Source organism: Mus musculus, chromosome Y (assembly GCF_000001635.26).
Source record: "Mus musculus strain C57BL/6J chromosome Y, GRCm38.p6 C57BL/6J".
Classification (NCBI taxonomy): Eukaryota; Metazoa; Chordata; class Mammalia; order Rodentia; family Muridae; genus Mus; species Mus musculus.
The window spans coordinates 58,106,182-58,121,101 of record NC_000087.7 but is presented as its reverse complement, the minus strand read 5'-3'; positions in this window follow the sequence as shown (position 1 = coordinate 58,121,101).

The window sequence follows — 14,920 nt, the reverse complement described above, 5'->3', positions numbered from 1 at the left end:
GGATGGATCTCTGGATATGGCAATCACTAGATGGTCCATCTTTTCGTCACACTTCCAAACTTTGTCTCTGTAACTCCTTCCATGGGTGTTTCATTTCCTATTCTGAGAAGGGGCAAAGTGTCCACACTTTGGTCTTCGTTCTCTTGAGTTTAATGTTTTTAGCAAATTTTATCTTGTATCGGGTATCCTAAGGTTCTGGGCTAATATCCAATTATCACTGAGTACATATTGTGAGAGATCCTTTGTGTTTGGATTACCTCACTCAGGATGATGCCCTCAAGGTCCATCCATTTGGTTAGGAATTTCATAAATTCATGCTTTTTAATAGCTGAGTAGTACTCCATTGTGTAAATGTACCACATTTCCTGTATCCATTCCTCTGTTGAGGGGCAAATGGGTTATTTCCAGCTTCTGGCTATTATAAATAAGGCTGCTATGAACATAGTGGAGCATGTGTCCTTATTACCGGTTGGGGCATCTTCTGGATATATGCCCAGAAGAAGTATTGCTGAATCTTCTGGTAGTACTATGTCCAATTTTCTAAGGAACCGCCAGACTGATTTCCAGAGTGCTTGTACAAGCTTACAATCCCACCAACAACGGAGGAGTGTTCCTCTTTCTCAACATCTGCGCGAGCATCTGCTGTCACCTGAATTTTTGATCTTAGCCATTCTGACTTGTGTGAGGTGGAATCTCAGGGTTGTTTTGATTTGCATTTCCCTGATGACTAAGGATGTTAATCATTTTTTCAGGTGCTTCTCTGCCATTCGGTATTCCTCGGGTGAGAAATCATTGTTCAGTTCTGAGCCCCATTTTTAAATGGGGTTATTTGATTTTATAGGGTGTAATTTATTTGAGTAGTGTCTCTGAGTCACCTAATTTGTGGAAGACTGCCAGATTTCATACTTTGGTTATGAGGCACCTCTTTTAAGTACATTCAACTCAAACTTCCTTTAAACTGATAGATAAAGCAAAGTACTTTTCCCTATTATTTAAATGTGTGTGTGTGTGTGTGTGTGTGTGTGTGTGTGTGTGTGTGTGTGTGTGTGTGTATGTGTTGGTACGTACATATGTATGTAAGGAAATGCACATGCCCACAGGTGCCAGAGGCCTCCTGAAGCTCAAGCTAAAGGTGACTGTGAGCTAACCAATGTGAGTCCTGTGCAAGAGCAATACTCACTCCTCATTACTGACCACTCTAAACTCAAAGTGCTTTTATTCCCTGGCAACATAATCATGCCCCTAAGTATAACTCTTAAATTATTTTTGTTTGGGGAAATTCTTTTTATACTTTCTGGTACTTATAGACCTTGTACTTCTGATATTGCTCATGATTCAGTCTCCAAAGTACAGGATTCATAAAGATAAACTACTAGTTCCAGTAATTACATATTTTCAGACAGGATGTCATAAAGCCTAGGCTGGCCCCAACTTAGTATGTAACCAAGGATAGCTTGGAACTTCTAATCCTTCCAATACTAACTTGTTCCATGCAAACCATTCTATTTTTTTGAAAGCACCCATAGAGTAAATATTATTTTTTGTCAAATTTCTCTTTATAAAAGTTCAATTCAACTAAAGACTATGTCATGTATATTCGACCTCTTTTGTAATCATGTAAAGAATTCTTTGACAAACTATATAAATCTGTTCCTGTGACAGTTAGGACCTCTATTCTATATCATGAAAGAAATATCTGTGCAGAGGGGTTTTACTTCACCAAAGTGGACAAATATAAATTTTATTAACTATCTTTTCAGAGCTATTTATTATCAGCTATCTTTGTCTGGGCATCTCTAAGGGCTAAAGTTTGAAATCTTGCTTTATCTATATATTATTCAATAATTATGTTAGGGATATTATATACTTATTATAACTGACATACATTGTTCTGATAGATTAGAATAACGCCTGGATAGCTATCTCAATATATTTCAAAAGCCCAAGTACACATATTTCAGGGTTTCATATCTAGGGGCTACACAAATTAAATACAGAACTGAAAAATATTATTTCTGATAATTAAATCAAAGGAAAACATATTCTCACAAAAATATACTTACATATTTTTACTATATTTGTTTGTAATCGTTGTTAGCTAAAAGCAGGTGTTTTATCTGGGAAATGACCAAATCACTGGTGTGTCTAGTGCATAGATTATTTCTCAGCAATTAAAAAAAACAATGAGTACTCCCACCTTATGTTCTCTTTCTCCATTTATTGTTCTCCCTCTGATACACAGACACAAAATTTTCAATCAATAGGAACTCCTCTGGAAGTATCAGGAAAGTGCTACACACTATAAAACAAGCATTGGGTAATTTCCAGGCCAATACTCTCATTTTAATTTTGTAGGAAAAAAAAACTCCCTTAGATACCTTAAAGAGGCAGAGACTCACCCCTTCTAAACATAGGTAGAATAATAGGTGACTGTTGGTAAATATTCTGGAGCAAAGCAGGAAGTGAGAAATAGGAAGAGAAGGAAGAGGAGAAAGGAGAGAGAGAGAGAGAGAGAGAGAGAGAGAGAGAGAGAGAGAGAGAGAGAGAAAGAGAGAGAGAGAGAGAGAGAATGTACTCAAAAGAAATAAACCTTTAAAAGCCAGTGTTCATTAAGAATTTATTTATTTATTTATTTATTTATTTATTTATTTATGTATTTATTTATTTATCTTTTTTGATTTATTTAATCTTTTCTTCACACTCCAGGTGTTATACCCCTCTAGGTCCCCACTCCGATTGTTCCACATCCCATACCACCGCCCACCATTTCCACAAAATTGTCTTCAACCCCCACCTCACCAGAACTACCCAAGAGACTGTCTGTGGCCTCCAGTCTCTTGAGGGTTTGGTGCATCTTCTCTGACTAAACCCAGACCTGGCAGTCCACTGCTGTATGTGTGTTTGGGGCATCATGTCAGCTTTTATATTCTGCCTGATTGGTGGCTCAGTGTCAGAGAGGTCTTGGAGATCCAGGTTAAATGAGACTGCTGGTCCTCATACAGGGTTGCCCTTTTCCTCAGCTTCTTCCAGCTTTTCCCTCATTAAACCAGAGGGGTCAGCAGCTTCTGTCCATTGTTTGGGTGTAAATATCTGCACCTGACTCTTCCAGTTGCTTTTTGGGTCATTCGGGTATAGTCATAATAGGCCCCCTTTTTTGAGCACTTACTACATAGCCTCAGTAGTAGTGTAAGGCCTTGGGGCCTTTCCCCAAGCTGGGCCCCACCTTGATCCATTCACTGGACCTCATTTCCATCAGGCTCTTCTCTGTTTTTGTTCTTGAAGTTCTTTTTGACAGGAATAGTTCTGGGTCAGAGCTTTTGACGTGGGATGGCAACCCCATCACTCACTTCATGCCTTCCTTATCTTTCTACTGGATGTGGATTCTACAAGTTCCTACTCCCCATCTACAAGTTCCTACTCCCCACTGTAGGGCATTTCATCTAAGATACCTCCATTTGAGTCCTGAGAGTCTCTCACCTCCCATGGCTCTGGTACATTCTGGGAGGCCATACCTCCATAGGTTGCCTGTTTTCATTCTTTCTGCTGTACCTCAGGGCTTCAGTTTTTTTTTTTTTCTAACCAATACCTGATCATGTTCTTCTCTAGTACTCCTGGTCCCCATCCCACTTGAGACCCTCCCACCACCCACACCCACTCTGTGATTTCTTTCTTCTCCCTTCCAAGTGGGATTGAGGTTTCCTCACTTGGGACTTGTGGCTTGATAACTTTTTTAAGTTCTGCGGAATGAATACAGGGAGTTCTGCGCTTTTTTGGCTAATATCCAATTATTAATGAGTATATACCATGCATGTCCTTTTGGTTCTGAGTTACCTTACTCAGAATGATATTTCCGAGTTACATCCATTTGCCTGAAAAACTCAGGATGTCTTTGTTTCTTAATAGCTGAGTAGTATTTCATTGTGTAAATGAACCACATTTTCTGTATCCATTCTTCTGTTTTGGGACATCTGGGTTATTTCCAGCTTCTAGCTATTATAAACAAGGCTGCTATGAACATAGAAAAACTTGTGCCTTGGGGCATGGTGGGACATCTTTTTGGTATATGCCCAAGAGTGGTACATCTGGGTCTTCAAGTAGACCTATTTCCAATGTTCTGAGCAATTTCCACACTAAATTCCAGAGAAGTTGTACCTGCTTCCGTCCCACCAGCAGTGGAGGAGTGTTCCTTTTTCTCCACATTTTCACGAACATGTGCTGTCATCTGAGGTATTGATCTTAGCCAATTTGATTGGTGTAAAGTACAATCTCAGGGTTGTTTTGATTTGAATTAACCTGAGCACTAAGGACTTTAAACATATCTTTAAGTGTTCCTTAGCCATTTTAGACTCTTCTGTCTTGACATCTCTATTTAGATATATACCCCATATTTGATTGGTTTATTTCGTTTCTTGAGTTCTTTATATATTTTGGATATTAGCCCTTTATCAGATGTGAGGTTAGTTAAGATTTTTTTCTCCAGTCTGTAGGTTGATGATTAGTCCCATTGCCTGTATGGTTTGCTTACAGAAGCTTTCCAGTTTCATGAGGTCACTTTTATGAATTGATGATCTTAGAGCATGAGCCATGGGAGTAGTTTTTAGAACATTTCCCTCTCTGCGTCAATGAGTTTATCTTCTATTAGATTCAGTGGATCTTATTTTATGTTGATAATCTTGTTCAATTTGAAACTGAGCTTTGTGCAAGGTGATAAGTATGTATTTATTTTTATTTTTCAACATACAGACTGCAAATTAGAACAGCATCATTTATTGAAAATCCTTTCTTTTTTCCATCATATATATATATATATATATATATATATATATATATTTCCAAATATCAAGTGTCCATAAATGTATGGTTTTCTTTCTGGTTCTTCAGTTCTAATCCACTGATCCATCTGTCAGTCTCTGTATCAATAACATGTAGGTTTTTTTTTTAAATCACTACTGCTCTATAGTAGAGTTTGAGGTCCAGGATTGCTCTGAGCCAGGATAGCAGTGGAGTCACAGAGTAGGACCCTGGCAATGGCTTTAAAATCAAAGTGTCTCAGGGATTTCTAGCTCTCAAATTGTACTGAAATGCTGATGATAACTTCGAAAAAGTACTTGGTCTTTCTGAGGGTAGGCTGGCTTAGGTGATTAACACCTGTAGCCAAACAGAGGAGGATTAAGCAATGCAGCCTTTTTTTCTAGCTCAGCAAGAATTGCTGGGCTCTAACTTTGAGCCAACAAGCCAGATGTCACTGGAAGAGAAGGAATTTAGAGAAGTGATTATAGAAGTTATTACTAAGTTATAAAAATATTTTTATGAAAGTTATATAAGGGCAAAAGCAGAAAGATCCTAAGAGCGTAAAGGGAAAAATTCTTATAAGTGGGTAAAAGGAAAAAAAAAAAAAAAAGGCTAAGTGGAGAAAGGCAAAAAAAAAATTCTTCTCTCTCGATTTTCCTCGTCTCTTTGTCGTCAGCACTTATACATATTTCAGAATACATGACCACATGTTACAAAGTTCATCAACTGTCTCAGATCAACAGGTTCACTGAAGGTATCAAACCATAACTATGATATTAGTGAAGTTTTGTATAGGTAAACCCAATCAATATTTTATCTTTTACCCTAGAACCTATAATAAATCATTAGTTCACTTATAATGACCTTTGGTTAATTGTTATACAACCTCTTGGAATGTGCTCTGAGTAGGAGAAAGCCGAGTTAATATCTAAGAACAATTAGCCAGTGACACTAGGAAAACTTGCAGTTCTCATTGCAGTTTTGACTCTCAGTAAAGAACCTAATAGCCCTTTTAGTTTGGGGAGAATTTTATTGAGCATTTTTGCATTGATATACATAAGAGAAGTTGGTCTGAAGTTGCCTTAATCTGGAATCAATTCACCAATAAAAACAAATAGACTAACAGACTGGCTATATAAACAATATACAACATTTTGCTTCATAAAAGAAACCCACCTCAGGGACAAAACCAGATACTACCTCAGAGTAAAAGGCTGGAAAACAATTTTCCTAGCAAACGGTCTGAAGAAATAAGCTGGAGTAGCCATTCTAATATAGAATAAAATCAATTTCCAAACTAAAGATATCAAAAAAGACAAGAAGGGACAGTTAATGATCATGAAAGGCAAAATCTTCCAAGATGAAACCTCAATTCTGAATATCTATGCTCCAAATGCAATTGCATCCACATTCTTTAAAGAAACTTTAGTAAAGCTCAAATCACTCATTGCAATGCACACCATAATAGTGGGAGACTTCACAACCCACTCTTATCTATAGAAAGATCCGGGAAATAGAAACTAAACAGAGACACATTGAAGATAACAGAATTTATGAAACAAATGGATTTAATAGATATATACAGAACATTTTACCCTAAAACAAAAGGATATAACTTCTTCTCAGTACCTCATGGTACCTTCTCCACAATAGACCATATAATCAGTCACAAAACAGGACTCAACAAAAATATTGAAAGTATCCCATACACCCTATCACTTCACCATGGAGGAAGGCTGATCTTCAATAACAATATAAATAATAGGAAACCAACATTCATGTGAAAGCTGCATAACACTCTACTCAATGATAACTTGGTCAAGGAAGAAATAAAGAAGAAATTAAACACTTTTTAGAGTTTAATGAAAATGAAGGGAAAATATACCCAAACTTATAAGACACAATGAATTTATTCCCACAAAGAAAACCAACAGTTCTGAGTGCCACCAAAAAGAAACCAGAGAGAGCACACACTAAGAGCTTGACAGCACACCTAAAAGCTCTAGAACAAAAGGAGGCAAATTTACAAGGGGTTGTAGAGAGCAGAAAATAATCAAACTCATTGCTGGAATCAACCAAGTGGGCACAAAAAGAACTATTCAAAGTATCAACCAAACCAGGAGCCTGTTCTTTGAAAATAGTATCAAGATAGATACACCCTTAGCAAGAAGAACTAGAGGGCACAGGGATAGTATCCTAATTAACAAAATCATAAATGAAAAGGGAGACATAAGACCAGAACCTGAGAAAATCCTAGGCATCATAACATCCTACTACAAAAGGCTATAATAAACAAAACTGGAAAACTTGGACTAAACGGACAATTTTCTAGACAGAAATCAGGTACCAAAGTTCAATCCAGATCAGAATAAAGATCTAAACAACCCCATATCCCCTAAAGAAATAGAGCAGTCACTAATAGTCTCCTATCCAAATAATGCCCAGGACCACCCACATGGGTTTAGTACAGAGTTCTATCAGACCTTCAAAAAAGAACTAATTCCAACTGTTCTCAAACTATTTCACAAAACAGGAACAGAACATACTCTATTCAATTCATTCTATAGAAGCCAAAATTTCTCTGATAACTAAACCATATAAAGTCCCAACAAAATAGAGGACTTCAGATCAATTTCCCTTATGAATATTGATGCAAAAATATTCAATAAAGTCCATGCAAACTGAATCTAAGAACATATCACAAAGATCATCAATAATGATCAAGTAGGCTTCATCCCAGTGATGCAGGGATGGTTTAATAAAAGGAAACACATCAACGTAATCCAATATATAAGCAAACTCAAAAACAAAAACCGCATGATCATCTCCTTAGATGCTGAGAAATCATTTAACGAAATCCAGCACCCATTCATGATAAAAGTCATGGAAAGATCAGGAATTCAAAGCCCATATTTAAACATAATAAAAGCAGTATACAGCAAAACAATAGTCAACATCAAACTAAATGGAGAGAAACTAAAACCAATCCTGCTAAAATCAGGGACTAGACAAGGCTGCCCACTTTCTTCCTATCTATTCAATATACCACTTGAAATCCCAGCCAGAGCAATTGGACAACAGAAGTAGATCAAGGGACACCATGGTCCCTGGCCCGGGGGATTCTTCGGGACACCTGCAAGGACCCATACAGGATCCTCCATGGGATCCTAAGACCTCTGGTGAGTGGAACACAGCACCTGGTTCAATCCAATCGCGCAGGACCCTAGACTGCACATTATTATTATGCACATCCGATAGGCATTTGTGTGTGTGTGTGTGTGTGTGTGTGTGTGTGTCTGTGTGTGTTTGTGTGTGTATGTGTGTGTTTGTATGTGTGTGTGTGTGTGTGTGTGTGTCTGTGTTTGCATATAAGCATGTAGGTATGTAGCACTTGTGACCAGAGGAATGCAATCATGCAGTATCGTTCTTTATGTCTCTCTGCCATTTTCCTATGATGCAGTGTGTTGATTAGAATATCTTTTGCCCATGGGATGTGGCACTATTACAAGGTGTTGACTTGTTTGAGGAAGTGTATCAATGTTTAGGCTTGCTTTTATGTAGTGCACAATGTCTGCCCAGTGACGAAAATCGATCCTCTTCCTTGCTACCTGTGGCTACAAGCTTCCTCCTGGTTGCCTTCAGACTAAGATATAGACCAATTATTTCCTTCCCCAGTACCTCCTCTCCCTGGATGCTGCCATGCTTCCTACCAAGATAATAATGTACTGACCCTCTGAATCTGTAAGACAACCTCAATTAAATTTTCCCTATAAGAGTTTCCTGAGTCATGATGTCTCTTCACATCAATGAAACCCTATTGAACATAGGCAGTATGCTAACCTGATTTTTAATGCTTACAAGATAATTGCAACCAGAATGCAAGCACAAAGTAAAGATGATGAATGAGTTTCTGTATTTTTTGAACTTCTGAATTTTTGAATGAATGTGGGGATTGGGAAAATTAGAAAGTTTTGGGAAGGAGAAAGAGAGGATGCAAATACCTTTTGGGCTCCTGCCACTTGCTTTTGTATTCAATATTTCTATTTTAAAACAACACCAACAACTAAAACAACCAACGACAGGGCATCCATACAACAGATTCATAGAGAAGACACCAAAGGGCATTACTTTCTTGTAAATGATTTTCCAGCTAATGTCTGGTATATTGAGCCTAAAGATTTTACTGTCAAACCCTGATGATTAATCACTAGATTGGATCCCCTAACACAATGATAAATGACACTGTGGTCAAAAGGACAGTTAACATGTATAAATACTTTGTTTTTCAAACTGTCAGTTTGAATTGTTACTATATATCCCAGTTTTTTTTTTTTTGCATTTCATCTCCATTAGTGTGTTGTTTTCAGCCCTCACTTGCTACATAGAAAACAGAATCTTTTACACTATATTTAATTTAGGGTGCACAATGGAACCTAAAGACTATTTCAGTCCATTTCAAAGTAGAGCTCTCTGTTCTCTTTCCAAAATTGAAATTAAACTGTTTTCAAAAATATTTTGCACTTGCGTGGCTTAGTTTAATTAAGGTTGGGGGGGTTATTTCTCCCACAGTCTCAGTTGTCTCAAACTGGGAAAACTGTCTAGAAATGTTGTGGAACCTTTGTGACTGTGCCCTAGCAGAAGTAGATCACTGGGACAAGAAGGAGGGAGCTGGGTGGTTCTGAACTAAATCTTGGCTTCTAAATCCAACCAAATGTGAGAAGGGCCCATTCAGGCTCTCAATGCCTCAGATCAACTTCTTGTTTCCTCCTATGCTGGCCTTATCATGACAGTCTGTCCCCGGTAAGTGTTTGCCATATACATCTCTTCTTCTTTTTTTTTTCTTTTCCATTTTTTATTAGGTATTTAGATCATTTACATTTCCAGTGCTATACCAAAATTCCCCCATACCCACCCACCCCCACTCCCCTATCCACCCACTCCCCCTTTTTGGCCCTGGCGTTCCCCTGTACTGGGGCATATAAAGTTTGCATGTCCAATGGGCCTCTCTTTCCAGTGATGGCCGACTAGGCCATCTTTTGATACATATGCAGATAGAGTCAAGAGCTCCGGGGAACTGGTTAGTTCATAATGTTTTTCCACCTATAGGGTTGCAGATCTGTTTAGCTCCTTGGATACATTTTCTAGCTCCTCCATTGGGAGCCCTGTGATCCATCCATTAGCTGACTGTGAGCGTCCTCTTCTGTGTTTGCTAGGCCCCGGCATAGTCTCACAAGACACAGCTACATCTGGGTCCTTTCGATAAAATCTTGCTAGTGTACGCAATGGTGTCAGCGTTTGGATGCTGATTATGGGTTGGATCCCTGGATATGGCAGTCTCTATATGGTCCATCCTTTTATCTCAGCTCTAAACTTTGTCTCTGTAACACCTTCCCAGGGTGTTTTGTTCCCAAATCTAAGGAGGGGCATAGTGGCCACACTTCAGTCTTCATTTTTCTTGAGTTTCATGTGTTTAGAAAATTGTATCTTATATCTTGGCTATCCTAGGTTTTTGGCTAATATCCACTTATCAGTGAGTACATATTCTGTGAGTTACTTGGTGAATGTGTTACCTCACTCAGGATGATGCCCTCAAGATCCATCCATTTGGCTAGGAATTTCATAAATTCATTCTTTTTAATAGCTGAGTAGTACTCCATTGTGTAGATGTACCACATTTTCTGTATCCATTCCTCTGTTGAGGGGCATCTGGGCTCTTTCCAGCCCTTGCTATTAAAAATAATGCTGCTATGAACATAGTGGAGCATGTGTCCTTCTTACCAGTTGGGGAATCTTCTGGATATATGCCCAGGAGATCTATTGCATGATTCTCTGGTAGTACTATGTACAGTTTTCTGATGAACCAGCAGACTGATTTCCAGAGTGGTTGTATAAGCCTGCAATCCCACCAACAATGGAGGAGTGTTCCTTTTTCTCCACATCCCTGCCAGCATCTGCTGTCACCTGAATTTTTGATCTTAGCCTTTCTGACTGGTGTGAGGTTGAATCTCAGGGTTGTTTTGATTTGCATTTCCCTGATGATTAAGGATGTTAAACATTTTTTTCAGGTGCTTCTCTGTCATTCGGTATTCCTCAAGTGAGAATTCTTTGTTCAGTTCTGAGCCCCATTTTTGTATGGGGGTTATTAGATTTTCTGGAGTTCACCTTCTTGAGTTCTTTATATATGTTGGATATTAGTCCCCTATCTGATTTAGGATAGGTAAAGATCCTTTCCCAATCTGTTGGTGATCTTTTTGTCTTATTGACGGTGTCTTTTGCCTTGCAGAAACTTTGGAGTTTCATTAGGTCCCATTTGTCAATTCTCGATCTTACAGCACAAGCCATTGCTGTTTCGTTCAGGAATTTTTCCCCTGTGCCCATATCTTCAAGGTTTTTCCCACTTTCTCCTCTATAAATTTCAGTGTCTCTGGCTTTATGTGAAGTTCCTTGATCCAATTAGATTTGACCTTAGTACAAGGAGATAAGCATGGATCAATTCGCATTCTTCTACATGATAACAACTAGTTGTGCCAGCACCAATTGTTGAAAATGCTGTCTTTCTTCCACTGGATGGTTTTAGCTCCCTTGTTGAAGATCAAGTGACCATAGGTGTGTGGGTTCATTTCTGGGTCTTCAATTCTATTCCATTGGTCTACTTGTCTGTCTCTATACCAGTACCATGCAGTTTTTATCACAATTGCTCTGTAGTACAGCTTTAGGTCATGCATGGTGATTCCACCAGAGGTTCTTTTATCCTTAGGAAGAGTTTTTGCAATCCTAGGTTTTTTGTTATTCCAGATGAATTTGCAAATTTCTCCTTCTAATCCGTTGAAGAATTGAGTTGGAATTTTGATGGGGATTGCATTGAATCTGTAGATTGCTTTTGGCAAGATAGCCATTTTTACAATGTTGACCTGCCAATCCATGAGCATGGGAGATCTTTCCATTTTCTGAGATCTTCTTTAATTTCTTTCTTCAGAGACTTGAAGTTTTTATCATACAGATCTTTCACTTCCTTAGTTAGAGTCACGCCGAGATATTTTATATTATTTGTGACTGTTGAGAAGGGTGTTGTTTCCCTAACTTTTTCTCAGCCTATTTATTCTTTGTGTAGAGAAAGGCCATTGACTGGATTGAGTTAATTTTATATCCAGCTACTTCACTGAAGCTGTTTATCAGGTTTAGGAGTTCTCTGGTGGAATTTTTAGGGTCACTTATATATACTATAATATCATCTGCAAAAAGTGAAATTTTGACTTCCTCTTTTCCAATTTGTATCCCCTTGATCTCCTTTTGTTTTCGAATTGTTATGGATTTCTTCAGGATCTGTTGCTATGTCTCCCTTTTCATTTCTGATTTTGTTAATTAGGATTTTGTTCCTGTGCCCTCTAGTGAGTCTAGATAAGGGGTTATCTATCTTGTTGATTTTCTCAAAGAACCAACTCCTCCTTTGGTTAATTCTTTGAATAGTTCTTCTTGTTTCCAACTGGTTGATTTCACCCCTGAGTTTGATTATTTCCTGCCATCTACTCCTCTTGGGTGAATTTGCTTCCTTTTTTTCTAGAGCTTTTAGATTTGTTGTCAAGCTGCTAGTATGTGCTCTCTTCCGGTTCTTCTTGGAGGCACTCAGAGCTATGAGTTTCCCTCTTAGAAATGCTTTCATTGTGGCCCATAGGTTTGGGTACGTTGTGGCTTCATTTTCATTGTACTCTAAAAAGTCTTTCATTTCTTTCTTTATTCCTTCCTTGACCAAGGTATCATATAGAAGAGTGTTGTTCCGTTTCCACGTGAATGTTGGCTTTCCATTATTTATGTTTTTATTGAAGATCAGTCTTAGGCCATGGTGGTCTGATAGGATACATGGGACAATTTCAATATTTTTGTATCTGTTGAGGCCTGTTTTGTGACCAATTATATGGTCAATTTTGGAGAAGGTCCAGTGAGGTTCTGAGAAGAACGTATATCCTTTTGTTTTAGGATAAAATGTTCTGTAGATATCAGTCAGGTCTACTTGTTCCATAACTTCTGTTAGTTTCACTGTGTCCCTGTTTAGTTTCTGTTTCCACGATCTGTCCATTGATGAAAGTGGTGTGTTGAAGTCTCCCACTATCATTGTGTGAGGTGCAATGTGTGCTTTGAGCTTTACTAGAGTGTCTTTAATGAATGTGTCTGCCCTTGAATTTGGAGCGTATATATTCAGAATTGAGAGTTCCTCTTGGAGGATTTTACATTTGATGAGTATGAAGTGTCCCTCTTTGTATTCTTTGATAACTTTGGGTTGGAAGTCGATTTTATCTGAAATTAGAATTGCTACTCCAGCTTGTTTCTTCAGACCATTTGCTTGGAAAAAATGTTTTCCAAGCAAATTTGATTATATAGGGTGTAATTTATTTGACTAGTGGCTCTGAGTCAATAAGACAAAAAGACCACCAACAGATTGGGAAAGGACCTTTACCTATCCCAAATCAGACAGGGGACTAATATCCAATATATATAAAGAACTCAAGAAGGTAGACTCCATAAAATCAAATAACCCCATTAAAATATGAGCCTCAGAACTGAAAAAAGATTTCTCACCCGAGGAATACCGAATGGCAGAGAAGCACATGAAAAAACGTTCAACATCTTTAATCATCAGGGAAATGCAAATCAAAAGTCTTATTTTCATATTTTCATTATTTACAGACCATTCTGTGTTATAAATAGGAATCTAGAGGAGAAAAGATGTTTAGAGTCACTGACACATACACTTAACTGAGGTTTACTTTGCACAGGAAGAAGATATACCCATCCTCTATATCTGGAGAGTTTCTCTAGGACCCTAATGATATAAAAGTCTTCAGGTCTCTAGGCTAAAACAACATTGCTTTTGACTATAATTTATGCAAAGTAACCTCTTTTATACAGTAATCATATTGATGTGTGTATGCATACAGAAATATACATGTAAGTGCAGAGGATTGGGAAGGGTATACTGTTTTCTGTTACTTCAGTCCCTAATTTTCCCCTCGTGACAGGGTTTCTTGCTGAACTAGGAGTGAGGCTGACATTCAGGAAGCCACAGTCATCCTTCTGTTTCTTCCACTCCCATTCCTAAGCACCAGTGTTGCAGGTGAAAGTTTGACCAAACACTTGGCTTTACCCCTGGGCCATCTCCCCAGATTCTTCTTTATTTTAAATAACCTCTGGATTACTTTTGCCCTCAATGTAATGAAACTGCTGTATAAGAAGTTGTTATTTAGAAGATGGCAATATAAGTGGTCTATATGTGTTCAGTACAGACATGGTATATTAAGAACTACTTTCCTTAATACCTTGAGAATTGCATACAAATATTTTGAAAGGATTTACTTTCCAATTCTTTTAGTAACTCTTCCCAGAACAAAACACGGCCCATCCCCACCTAACTCCTCCTGCCAACTTCATATCTCATCTTCTCTCTTTTGTTACAACCCATACAAATCATTTGTGTTTCCCATAAACTCTTGGACATCTGGCTTCCACTAGAGCATGGCCAATCTATCACCTTCAAAGGCAATAGCTTTGATGAAAACTGACTGTTCATCCCTCATCAACTGCCTATACCTTATTAGATAGTGATGATGGAGAGTGACCCCTCCCCATTCAGTGATGGAAGACAGAATGGCCTGATTTTGTGCAGAAAGACACAGTTTTATAATTTTTAAGGTCATTTTAGAGTTCTATTGTTTTCTTATTTATAGAATTTTAGGGTTTTAAAAATATTTATTAAGAATTAAAAACTAGCTTTTTGGGTCATTTAGTGTTTGTTTAATAATTTTAGGGTTTTTTAGGGTTTTAGGTTTTGCTTTATTGTTTTAGTTTTTTTTAAGATTTTAAATGATTTTAGGGTTGTTCTAAGTGTATTTGGCCAGGGTTTTTTTTTTTTTTTAAGCCTTAGTGTGGTTATTGTTGCTCTTTGCTTGTTTGTTTGTTTGTTTGTGGTAATGATTTTATGTTTTTTTGGGTCTTTGTAGAAATCTAGAATTTTTTTGTTGATTTGTTTGTTTGTTTGTTTTCTTTAGGGTTTTAAGTTCTTTTAGTTTTCTTTTTTTCAAAAATTTTATGTTATTTTTTTTTGTTTGTTTGTGTCTTTGTTTTTTTTGTTGTTGTT